The 13,099-nt window shown below is 37.9% G+C and overlaps 1 protein-coding gene across 3 annotated transcripts in view; it reads left to right on the top strand.

Moving 5' to 3' along the window:
- LOC128694185 (uncharacterized) overlaps positions 1-13,099 on the top strand; it is an 89,145-nt gene that overhangs the window by 46,978 nt on the left and 29,068 nt on the right. The window lies entirely within an intron of this gene.

Raw genomic sequence — 13,099 nt, 5'->3', positions numbered from 1 at the left:
ATCACCACATTTATGAATGTATATTAGACCCACCAGATGGCGTATATTAGACTTGTGAGGTTATTTGTTTACTCTTGAACATTGTCAAAAATTGAACATTTCTGCTTCTTTGAGCTCAGTTTCGAGCGATTTCCATTAATAAAACCAATCAAAATCTTATCTATTTCTGTAATATATTTTCCCTTCTATCAAATGAGATCAAGAAATCGCAAATACAACTATAAAAAACATACGAAAAAGCTGCAAAGTCGCTGTTTTAATCGAAAATTACTGTCTCAGTTTTTTCCTCTCATTATGCACTGTATGCTGCAGGATTTGTTTTATGTGATGCACACATACCACATAGATGTATTCTCTCATATCTAGGCCCAAATTTACAGCTCACAGTTTATCAGAGTGAGCTGAGCTCATGGCGTAGATCTACGGTTTGGATCCTCAATGTATAGCCGTAGATCTACGGCGCAGACCCTGAAAGGGTTAATTCTTCAATTTTGTGTATTTTGATGACTGATAAGAAACATAAAGAAGAGTGAGAGAGAGAGAGAGAGCTTATAAATGTGAAAATTGTAAGGTGTAGTTGATATACATAGAAGATGCCATGAATAACATTGTGGTTTTTATTTGTACTATATTTATGAAAAAAGAGAGATAGCCTTTGTTATAAAGTCCCTTTGCATGTGGTGCCTTGATGGTGTTGAGGGGCTCTTGATACAAGAAATTGCCACTATCCCCTTCCTGTGATCAAACCAGTTTACCTCCCATTCTCTAAGTGCTGCAACAACCCAAGAGTTTAGCCTTTCTACATTGATATACAGTAGGTTACACGGCAGGTTAGGTTCCAGGTTACTGCCGGAAAACAGACTTCACCAGAAAGCAGAACTCCATTTTTTCCATTTATAAATGCATATAAATGCCAGATAACAAGTTTGCACTAACATATATTAAGTTAGCAATAGAACTAGGCATTAAAAAGTAAAATACACACACAGTACACTCATTATTTACCTCAAAATATTTGTAGTCTTAATGTAGGGCAAAAGGTGAGTAGTAGTTACTGTAAGAAGTCAGGTGTGGTAGCCCTCCTGGCCACCCCACTCACACATACTTTACTACGATGCTTAACCATTTCAGGGTCCAGAGGCCAAATTTCAAAGTGTGCACCAGGGTCCAGGAATTTTCAAAAAATAATTTTGTTATTTTTTCTTATGAAATGGTAGAGAATCTCTTTCTGAAGGTAATAAAACAAAAAGTATGAAATTTGATGGAAAATTGACGAAATTATGCTCTCACAATTTTTGATATGTCGGCAATATTTATGCATTGGCGATTTTGCCGACTTTGACTCCCATTTTAGGCCAATTACAGTATTCCAGTCAACCAAATTCTTAGCTATTTCACTAGTGTTACTTCTATTCTATCGATTGAGCACAAGAAATTGCCAAGTCAACTGTTTCAACAACAAAATAAAGTGACCGGAAATAGGTGACTTGGCCAATTTAATGCAAAGTTCAAAATATTCCAATTTAAAAATAGGCTCCAGAATAAACAATGTAGGTATTCCTGGCACTAAACTAACATTTCCTCTGTTCATTAGTTACATTTTCAGGCTTTACAAATGAATTCCATTTTGATTTTTTATTCACATAATGAATTTTTATTCAAACCAAAAAATAGAAGATTTACTGTTATGCAATATTGTAATAATTGTATGAATAGTATCATCTCATTTGTGAATGTATATTAGACCCACCAGCTGGCGTGTATTAGACATGTGAGGTTATTTGTTTACTCTTGAACATCGGCAAAAATTAAATGTTTCTGCTACTTTGAGCTCAGTTTCAAGCCATTTCCAGTACTAAAACCAATCAAAATCATCTCTATTTCTGTAGTATATTTTCCATTCTGAAGGAGGGGTGTTAATGTTGCAGTTTAAAAACTGTAGTGTAAAGCACCCTTCTGGCAAGACAGTGATGGAGTGAATGATGGTGAAAGTTTTTCTTTTTCGGGCCACCCTGCCTTGGTGGGAATCGGCCGGTGTGATAATAAAAAAAAAAAAAAAAATTTTCCATTCTATCAACTGAGACCAAGAAATTGCAAATACAACTTTAAAAAACATACGAAAAAATACTGCAAAGTCGCTGTTTTAATAAACAATTACGGTCTCAGTTTTTTTCTCTAATTATGCACTGTGTGCTGCAGGATTTGTTTTATGTGGTGCACACATACCACGTAGATGTATTCTCTCATATCTAGGCCCAAATTTAGTGCTCACAGCTTATCAGAGTGAGCTGAGCTCATGGCATAGATCTACAGTTTGGACCCTAAACGTAAAGCCATAGATCTACGGCACAGACCCTGAAAGGGTTAAAGCTCCATGGAGCAATAAAATGCATATACAGTACATTCATTACTTACTTTAAAATATTTGTAGTCTTAATGTAGGGTGAGAAGTGAGAAGTATTTACAATTTGTAGAATGTCATGTGTGTGGGAGGTATGGCATCCTGCCTGGCCACTCCCACCTACTACGACATTAAGCTCCCTGGAGCAATAAAATACATATATAGTACACTCATTATATAGGTAGTAGGTTGGTAGACAGCAACCGCCCAGGGAGGTACTACCGTCCTGCCAAGTGAGTGTAAAACGAAAGCCTGTAATTGTTTTACATGATGGTAGGATTGCTGGTGTCCTTTTTTCTGTTTCATAAACATGCAAGATTTCAGGTACATCTTGCTACTTCTACTTACACTTAGGTCACACTACACATACATGTACAAGCATATATATACATACCCCTCTGGGTTTTCTTCTATTTTCTTTCTAGTTCTTGTTCTTGTTTATTTCCTCTTATCTCCATGGGGAAGTGGAACAGAATTCTTCCTCCGTAAGCCATGCATGTCGTAAGAGGCAACTAAAATTCCGGGAGCAAGGGACTAGTAACCCCTTCTCCTGTATATATTACTAAATTTAAAAGGAGAAACTTTCGTTTTTCCTTTTGGGCCACCCCACTTCAGTAGGATACAGCTGGTACATTGAAAGAAGTTGAAGTACACTCATTAATTACCATAAAATATTTGTAATCTTAATGTAGGGTGAGAGGTGAGTTTTATTTGTAGGAAGTCAGGTTAGGAAGTATGGGTAGCCAGGAATGGCAGCCCACCCGACCCCCACCCACATGTAATGTAAACAAACCAGACTAACACACCTGGTTTTCATCACTTTACATTGTGTACAAGTTGTCTCCATGTTGATACAGTAGAATAAATCAAGAGAAACACTCCCGTTCTCATGTAACACCATTTTTAGAAGAAATGACGCCCTGAGTACAGGCATACGAAAGGAATAATTTTCTAGTTACCCCCAGTAACACATTTTCTCTGATGTTTGACTACAAGTCACCTGGGTACCACAAGTCCTAAGCAGGTTAACCCTTTCAGGGTCCAAGGCCCAAATCTGGAGTCACGCACCAGTGTCCAAGAATTTCAAAAAAAAAAATTTGTTATTTTTTCTTATGAAATCGTAGAGAATCTTTTTGTGAAGGTAATAAAACAAAAAGTACGAAATTTGGTGGAAAATTGACGAAATTATGCTCTCGCGAATTTTGATGTGTCAGCGATATTTACGAATCGGCGATTTTGCTGAATTTGACTCCCATTTTAGGCCAATTACATTATTCCAATCAACCAAATTCTTAGCTATTTCACTAGTATTACTTCTATTCTATCGATTGAGCACAAGAAATCGCCAAGTCAACTGTTTCAACTACAAAATAAAGTGATCGGAAATTGTTAATTTGGCCAATTTAACACAAAGTTCAAAATATTCCAATTTCAAAATAGGGTCCAGAATAAACAATGTAGGCATTCCTGGCACTAAACTAACATTTCCTCTGTTCATTAGTTATGTTTTGAGGCTTTACAAATAAAGTCCATTTTGATTTTTTATTCACATAATGAATTTTTATTCACACCAAAAAATAGAAGATTTACTGTTATGCAATACTGTAATAATTGTATAAATATCATCACCATATTTGTGAATGTATATTAGACCCACCAGCTGACGTGTATTAGACGTGTGAGGTCGTTTGTTTACTCTTGAATATCGGCAAAAATTTAACATTTCCGCTACTTTGAGCTCAGTTTCAAGCCATTTCCAGTACTAAAACCAATCAAAATCATTTCTATTTCTGTAATATGTCTTCCATTCTATCAAATGAGACCAAGAAATCGCAAATACACCTATAAAAAACATACGAAAAAACACTGCAAAGTTGCTGTTTTAATCGAAAAATCATGATTTCAGTTTTTTTCTCTCATTATACACAGCGTGCTGCAGGATCTGTTTTATGTGGTGCACACATACCACATAGATGTATTCTCTCATATCTAGGCCCAAATGTACCACTCACAGTTTATCAGAGTGAGCTGAGCTCATGGCGTAGATCTACGGTTTGGACACTCACCATAAAGCCGTAGATCTACGGGACGGACCCTGAAAGGGTTAAACCCAACTTGGTGGCCCGGTGGTCTGGTGGCTAAAGCTCCCGCTTCACACACGGAGGGCCCGGGTTCGATTCCCGGCGGGTGGAAATTCCGACACGTTTCCTTACACCTATTGTCCTGTTCACCTAGCAGCAAATAGGTACCTGGGTGTTAGTCGACTGGTGTGGGTCGCATCCTGGGGGACAAGATTAAGGACCCCAATGGAAATAAGTTAGACAGTCCTCGATGATGCACTGACTTTCTTGGGTTATCCTGGGTGGCTAACCCTCCAGGGTTAAAAATCCGAACGAAATCTTATCTTATCTTATCTTAACTAAGAGCACCGGCCCTGATAACATCCCATCTAAGTTCCTAAAAGATGCTGCTTCTGAATTGTCAATCACTATTGGTCACATAATAAATTTGTCCATCACCACTAATACCATTCCAGAGGGGTTCAAGGATGCCAGAGTTACTCCTGTCTTCAAGAAAAATAGTAGGTCTGATGTAAGCAACTATAGGCCTGTTAGCATACTCAGTGTAATATCCAAAATTCTAGAGAGGGTAGTGTACTGTCAAGTAGTTAACCCTTTGACTGTTTTGGTCGTCTTACAAGCCACAGTGTTTGACGTATATATACTCAAATTCTAGCTGCTTCAAATCAAGCAGGAGAATGCTGGTAGGCCATATGTGAGAGAATGGGTCTGTGTGGTCAGTGCGCACCATATAAAAAAACTCCTGCAGCATGCAGTGCATAATAAGGAAAAAAAACACCGACCGTTTTTTTTTTTATTAAAATGCCAACTTTGTGGTCTATTTTCGTATAGTATTTATGGTTGTATTCTCATTTTCTTGATCTCATTTGATAGAATGGAAAACATATTATAGAAATAGAGGTGATTTTGATTGGTTTTATTATAAAAAGAACCTGGAAATGGAGCTCAAAGTAGGGGAAATGCTTGATTTTTGCTGATGTTCAAAAGTAAACAGATGATGTCATTGTCCAATAAATGTCCAACTAGCCATTCTAATATGCTGTCATGAATGGGTTGACATTATTTATACAACTATTACAATATTGCAGTAGTCTGCATAACAGTAAATCTTCTATTTTTTGTTTGAATAAAAATTCAAAATAGAAAGCAAGAGTAATATCAAAGGGACCTGGAGACATGACTGATGAACAAAGAAAATGTCATTTTAGAGCCAGGAATTTCTGCATTGTTAATTGTGGACCCTATTTTGAAATTGTCATATTTTTTAATTTTCATGAAATTGGCCAAATTGCAAATTTCTGACCATGTTATTGGGTAGTTGAAATTGGTAAATGGGCAGTTTCTTGTACTCAGTCGATAGAAAAAATGGAGTTCTAAAGAAATAGCTATGAGTTTGGTCGATTGGAACAACGGAATTAGCCGAAAACAGGGCTCAAAGTTGGCAAAATCGCTGATTCATAAATATCGCCGAGGTCGCTAACTTCGCAAGAGGGTAATTTCGTCAGTTTTCCATCAAATTTTGTTCTTTTGGTGTCATTACAATCGGGAAAAGATTCTCTGTCATTTCATAAGAAAAAATATTTTTTTTTTTTTTAATTTTTGCGACACCAGGAGAGACCTCAGGATTTGGAGTTGATACAGTCAAGGGGTTAAGTATGTACCTTAATGACAACAACATTCTTCATAGCTATCAATCAGGCTTTAGAAGATCTTACTCAACCAACACCTCCCTAATTAATCTGATGGATTACATGAGAACTGAAATGTTGATGGGGAACCTCATAGGTATGGTAACCTTAGACCTGCAAAAGGCCTTCGATACTGTCAACCACAATATATTATGTAAGAAACTTCAAGCTATCAGTATAGGTTCTGTAGACTGGTTTAAGTCCTCAATTAGCAACAGGTAGTACAGTAGACCATCGTTTAACACGGTAATTACGTTTCTGAAAATGCCATGTTAGACAAAACCATGTTAGACAAACTGAAGAACTAATGGGAAAAATAGGGTTATGTTCTTGGGAGCCCCAAAAAGCCAAACAACTTTTTTTTTAGACCTCCAGATCTTACAGAAATAAAAGGAATATGTAAATGTAGTTCAGTGTTGTGATGTATTTTGTTGTTTTTACTGCATAAGATTACAAATTCAGCAGAAATATAATAGTATTTCCTACCTTAAATTGTGGGTGCTGGTGTTTGTGGATGATTGTGAAGAGAGTGGAGAGTTATGCTGTGGCCCTACTGAGCTGAGGTGGATGGTAGAGGTTCTGGTACTGAAGTTTATGGTTGTACTGGAGTGTGCATAAATTCTATAAGGGATTTCTGTTCTATTTTACCCTACAGTACAATTGATGGTAAGGCATAGCTGCTCTAGACACCATTTCAGGGTACTCTTCAGTGAAAAGTCTAACTTTAAGTCATTCAGTAAGTCAGTCAAGTCATTGAGTCAAGTCAGCCAGTCAGTCAAGTCAGTAAATCAGTCAAGTCATTCAGTCAGCCAATCAAGTCATTCAGTATCAGTAAGTCAGTCAGTCAAGTCAATCAGTAAGTCAGTCAGTTAGTCAAGTCAATCAGTAAGTCAGTCAGTCGTCACACAAACTCATATTAACCTCATTCTTTTTGTGTACAAAATGACGCTTCATTACGGCCAATGGTTATCTCTTGTCTAATATATCTCTATTTTCTTCATTAATTCTAAAACTTTAACGCTTAAATCTTTTCTTTCAACTTTCAGCAACACTTGTATGCCTACTGGGTGCCATGATTGCTTGGCAGATTTAAGATATGGCAATTAATACGTATCTAAACAAATACAGCAAGCTACTGGCACGGGTTCATCCAGCACATGTATGAACCGAACTGAAGGCTGGGAGGGTGGTGGGGGTGGCTGATGCTGGTGGGGGATGGCTGTAGCCCATCTCACCCTGCGGGCGACCGCGTGCTCAAAATTTTTTTCCCTCCCGCAACTGTGTTAAACTAATTTTACAAAGTGTTAAACAAAATATGCCACAATTCTTCAGTCGTGCTATAACCAAAACGTGCAAGACAAAACTGTGTTAAACGACGGTCTGCTGTATTCTGGATCCCTTATTATTCCTTTGCAATGTTAACGACATGCCTATCAGTGTCAAGTGCAAACTCCTACTGTTTGCAGATGACAGTGCTCTGTTAGTGTCAGGTGAGGACCCACAAGATATAGCTAATGTATTAACACTGGAACTGGAGTCCTGCAGGAAATGGTTAGTAGACAACAAACTATCATTACACCTCGGGAAAACTGAAGCCATTCTCTTTGGCACGAAACATAAACTGAGAAGGGTAAATAATTTTAATGCCCAGTGTAATGGGGAGCCCATCACTTCAGTTTCCTCAGTAAGATATCTGGGAATCCCCTTTGACCCATGCATGTCAGGAGAATTGATAGGGAACAGTGTACCGGTCCTCTATCACAAATCCAGCATCATTGGGACCTGTAGTGTGCTGGATTACTAAGTTTGCCGGATTACAGAGTGGTTAGGTTAGGATACACTTAATAAAATTAACCAACTTGACTTACACAAAGTTCATTGAACATCAGCAAAAATTTAACATTTCCACTACTTTGAGCTCAATTTCAAGGTACTTTTCGTCATGAAAGCAATCAAAATCATATCTATTTCTGTAATATATCTTCCATTCTATCAAATGAAACGAAAAAAACGAGAATACAACAATAAAAACCATGCAAAAATGTACCGCAAAGAGGCGGCTAATGGCTGAGAAGTGAACTCCCTTATTTATCGTCCGTCTTTTTTATTTTTGGTGTACGTTAAGAAGCATCTTTCCATCATGCATTGCCCAAGTTTCAATGAGATAACCCAACAGACAACTGAGAAAAAAAAATATTTACCAAAAATCATATATGGCAAGCCCAAGCCAGGTACTGGAAATAAGTCACTTTGACTTTTTTTGGTTTATCCCAGGTTCTCTATACATATGCTGCTATGTATGATAATCTATGTAACTGTATTTGCGTATACCTGAATAAACTTACTAATTTACTTCTAGTCTGTCGACTGAGTACAAGAAACTGCCCATTCACCCATTTCAACTACCCAATAAAGTGGTCAGAAATTGGCAATTTGGTCAATTTCACACAAATTTCAACAGATGCCAATTTCAAAATAGGGTCCAGAATAAACAATGCAGACATTCCTGGCACTAAAATAACATTTCCTCTCTTCATTAGTTACAGCTCGAGGCCCCTCTTATACTACTCTTGTTTACCATTTGGAATTTTTATTCATACAAAGAAATAGAAGATTTACTGTTATGCAGGCTACTGCATTACTGTAATAATTGTATAAATAATGTCAACCCATTCTCAGAATTTGGACTGGCAGGCAAACAGGTATTGGACGGTGACGTAATTTGTTTACTCTTGAGCATCACTAAAGAATAGAATATTTCCGCTACTGTGAGCGCAATTTCGAAGTACTTTTCATTATGAAAGCAATCAAAATCATATCTATTTCTGTAATATATCTTCCATTCAATCAAATGAGACCAAGAAAACGAGAATATAACTGTAAAACCATACAAAAATATACCAGTAAGCGGCCACTAATGGCTGAGAAGTGAACTCCGCTATTTATGGTCTGATTTCTTTCATTTTTGGTGTACGTTAAGAAATATCTTTCCATCATACATTGCCCAAGTTTCAATAAGATAACCCTACAAACAATTGAGAAAATAATAATAATAATAATAATAACAGTATCTTTATGTACCACACGTACATGTACGAGGTATACAGGCCTAGCTGACATCAATGACATACTACTATATAGAAAGCCGCTAGTTATGCAGAGTATTTCAAGCAAATTATGTCAGTGTCCCAGGATAACACCTACACTAGTTGACTAACACCCAGGTCCCATTTACTGATGGGTGAACATAGACAACAGGTGTAAAGAAACACGCCCAATGTTTCTACCCTGGCTGGGAATCAAATATTTACCAAAAATCATATATGGCTAACCCAAACCAGGTACTAGAAATAAGCCACGTTGTCTGACTTTTTTGGGTTATCCTAGGTTCTCTACACATATGCTACTATGTGTGATAATCTATATAGAGAAAATAGCTTTTTTGTTTCAGGTTTATGGTGCAGTACGAGTGTATATCACAGTCATCCATGTGCTACACTCCGTTTTCTCTAATATAAGCCCCCAAGACAGGGATAAGAGAATGGTACTTGTATCCCATATCCTCTTCATACTTCCATCGAACTACTCGGTGTTATGCCAAATATTATTTATTCTGGAGTATTTAACATGTTTTATGTTATTTATATTGTTTATTATGTCATATTGGATCAATTGTGATAGGCAATAAGCTGTAGTGTTGATATTAGCATAATAATAAAGCATATTCTCCTGCATCATGAGACTGAGTTCATGACAACCAACAGTGGCTTCAAAACCACCTTATCTTTAATGGACAATGTACTATGTAGGTGCTTTACATAATGAGAAGCATTTCTATATTCATTGGAACCATGGCTAGGGCTAAAAGCAAGCAGGTTATAACAATAAATGGGGAAAAGAAATTGGAGTGACTTATGCAGCAAGTAGCGCCACCAAACAGTACCAGCAGGTTGGTGTGGCGACCCTGGAAATTTGAAATTATGCTAGCCAAAATTAGTGCCGAATAACTGAAGGAACCGAATAACTGATTGCCAGATTTGTGATGGCGGACCTGTAGTAAAGAAAATGAATGCCAGACTGACGTTCCTTTATAGACAAGCACCCTGTCTACCTACTGAGGCTCACAGGACCTTATGTCTAGCCCTTATACAGTGTCATATGGACTACGCTTGCTCTTCATGGTACTCTGCCTTGGCAAAAAAACTGAAGGATAGACTGCAAATCACCCAGAATGTAATAAGAACATAAAAACATAAGAATGTAGGAACACTGCAGAAGGCCTACTGGCCCATACGAGGCAGGTCCTTATCAAAATGATCTCTACCTAAAGCTACCCAAGAAATAACTCCCGTACCCCATGACACCAATCAAACCCAGCCCCTCCCACTCATATATTTGTCCAGTCTCTTCTTAAAGCTACCCAAGGTCCTAGCCTCTATCACCCCACTAGGAAGACTGTTCCATGCATCTACAACTCTGTTAGAAAACCAGTACTTACCTATGTCCTTTCTAAATCTAAATTTATCCAACTTATATCCATTATTTCTGGTTCTTACCTGGTTTGACACCCTCAGTACTTTATTAATATCTCCCTTGTTTATGCCTGTCATCCACTTATACACTTCAATGATATCTCCTCTCATTCTACGCCTCTCCAGAGAGTGGAGAGTAATGGTAAGGTTCATCCTGGACCTGGGACCAAGAGAGCATGTAGGCCAGAATGAATTACAACAATTGGGTATGCTGAATGCTGAAGACAGAGTAAAACAACTGAAGCTAAATCATGTTTATAAAATTGCCCAGAATATCTTGCTGCCAGTTTTGTCAAGGCTGGGAACCAAAGCAATCATAGTACTAGGAGGAGAGAGCACAACTTTGTAGTACCCACAGTTAGTGGCCAGGCTTCAAACACATTTTATTGTACAGCAGTAAAGGAATGGAACAGACTGCCTGCACATGTCAAAGCCAGTCATAGCATGAATCAGTTCAAGAAGAGTGCCAAAAGGTGCCTAATGAATGTAGCTACAGAAAGGGAGGGGAATGATTTTTTATTTTTTTAGCTAACACATGTGTAATTTTACCTTATTCCTAGTAGTAATGACCCTCGTATTGCAGATAGTCTTAATAATATCATAATAAAGATATCTCCTTTATAGAATAATAATAAGATATTATCTCCTTTGTATTATAATAATAAGGTAAAAGGACCCCAATGAAAATAAGTCACTCTGTCTGACATTTTTTGTTATCCTGGGTTCTCTACACATATGCTGCTGTGTATGATAATCTATATAACTGTATTTGTGTACACCTGAATAAACTTACTTAGTTGCCTGGCTACCACAAGTCCTACAAGTCACCTGGGTACCACATTTCATATTTATGTTAATTTATTCTACTGTGGGGTGTATCTAGATGGATTAAGCAAAATGTCTATATTAACATTTTATATGATATTTAATGCTCCTTAGTGATTGTTATTGTGTTATTATTATTATCATTATTAGTATGGCATCTTCAAGACTAATAAGGCACTCTTAGTGATTTTAATGTATACCTGCATGCCAGTACAGTGTGTAAGTTTACTTACGTACAGGTACACGTAAGTATAATTATCAATCATAATACAGTGGAACCTCAAATATCGAACTTAATCCGTTCCAAGAGCTAGTTCTAAATTCGAAAAGTCTGAAAAGCGAAGCAATATTTCCCATAAGAAACAATGGAAATACAATTAATCCGTTCCAGAAACCCAAAAATATTCACAAAAAAAATACATTTTATAGAGATTAATTACAGTTTTACATACAATAAATATAGTTTTCATTTATGTATTAATAAATGTAAATAAACATATAAAATAACATTTTTACTTACCTTTATTGAAGATTGGTGATGGCATCTGGAAGATAAGGAGGAGGAGAGATGGAGTTGGGGTTAGTGTTTGGAAGGGGAATCCCCCTCCATGAGGACTTTAGGTATGAAAGCTCTCTCTGGGGTTACTTCCCTTCTCTGTCTTTTAATGCTCTAGGACCAGCTTGAGAGTCACTGGACCCCTGTCTCGCAAAATAACTGTCCACAGTCCTCTGTTTCTGGCACCTCTCTAAGATTTCCCTAAAATGGGACATGGTTTTGCCACTGAACTTGTTGCAAAGATGGCTTGTTTCAGCTTGCTCAGGGTGGTACTTCTGCACAAACATTTGGACATCATTCCACTTGGCACAGATCTCCCTGATCTTAGAAGAAGGCAATTCATCCACTCCCTCTTCCTCCTCCTCTGAAGCAAGGTCCTCAGCTGTGGTCTGATACTGCTCCAGATGAAGCTCTTGCAGCTCTTCAGTGGTTAGCTCTTCCCTGTGGTCCTCCACCAACTCTTCCACATCCTCACCACTCACCTCCAACCCCAGGGTGTTCCCCAATGCCACAATAGAGTCCACAACAGGCAGAGGGTCAGGGACAGGGTCAGGGTCAGCCTCAAACTCTTCAAAATCCCTCTTTTGGACACAATCTGACCACAATTGTCTCCCAGCAGAGTTCAAAGTCCTGGAAGTCACTCCCTCCCAAGCCTTACCTATAAGGCTTATGGAGCTGTAGATGCTGAAGTGATTCCTTCAGAACTCTCTTAGGGTCAACTTAGTGTCTGTGGTCACTTCAAAGCACTTTTCAAACACTGCTTGTGTAGAGTTTTTTGAAGTTAGAAATGACCTACTGGTCCATGGGCTGGAGGAGAGGAGTGGTGTTAGGAGGCAAGAACTTCACTGTTATGAAACTGAAGTCCCTAGACAAGAGGTCTAACAAGTTTGGAGGATGAGCAGGAGCATTGTCCATTAACAGGAGGCACTTGAGTGGCAAATTATTGTCTAGGAGGTATTTTCTCACACTGGGGCCAAACACTTCATGGACCCACTCTTTGAAAATTTGCCTTGTGA

The sequence above is a fragment of the Cherax quadricarinatus genome, chromosome 43 (assembly GCF_038502225.1).
Source record: "Cherax quadricarinatus isolate ZL_2023a chromosome 43, ASM3850222v1, whole genome shotgun sequence".
Lineage (NCBI taxonomy): Eukaryota > Metazoa > Arthropoda > Malacostraca > Decapoda > Parastacidae > Cherax > Cherax quadricarinatus.
The sequence above is the reverse complement of the archived record's forward strand: the minus strand, read 5'-3'. Positions and strand labels throughout refer to the sequence as shown.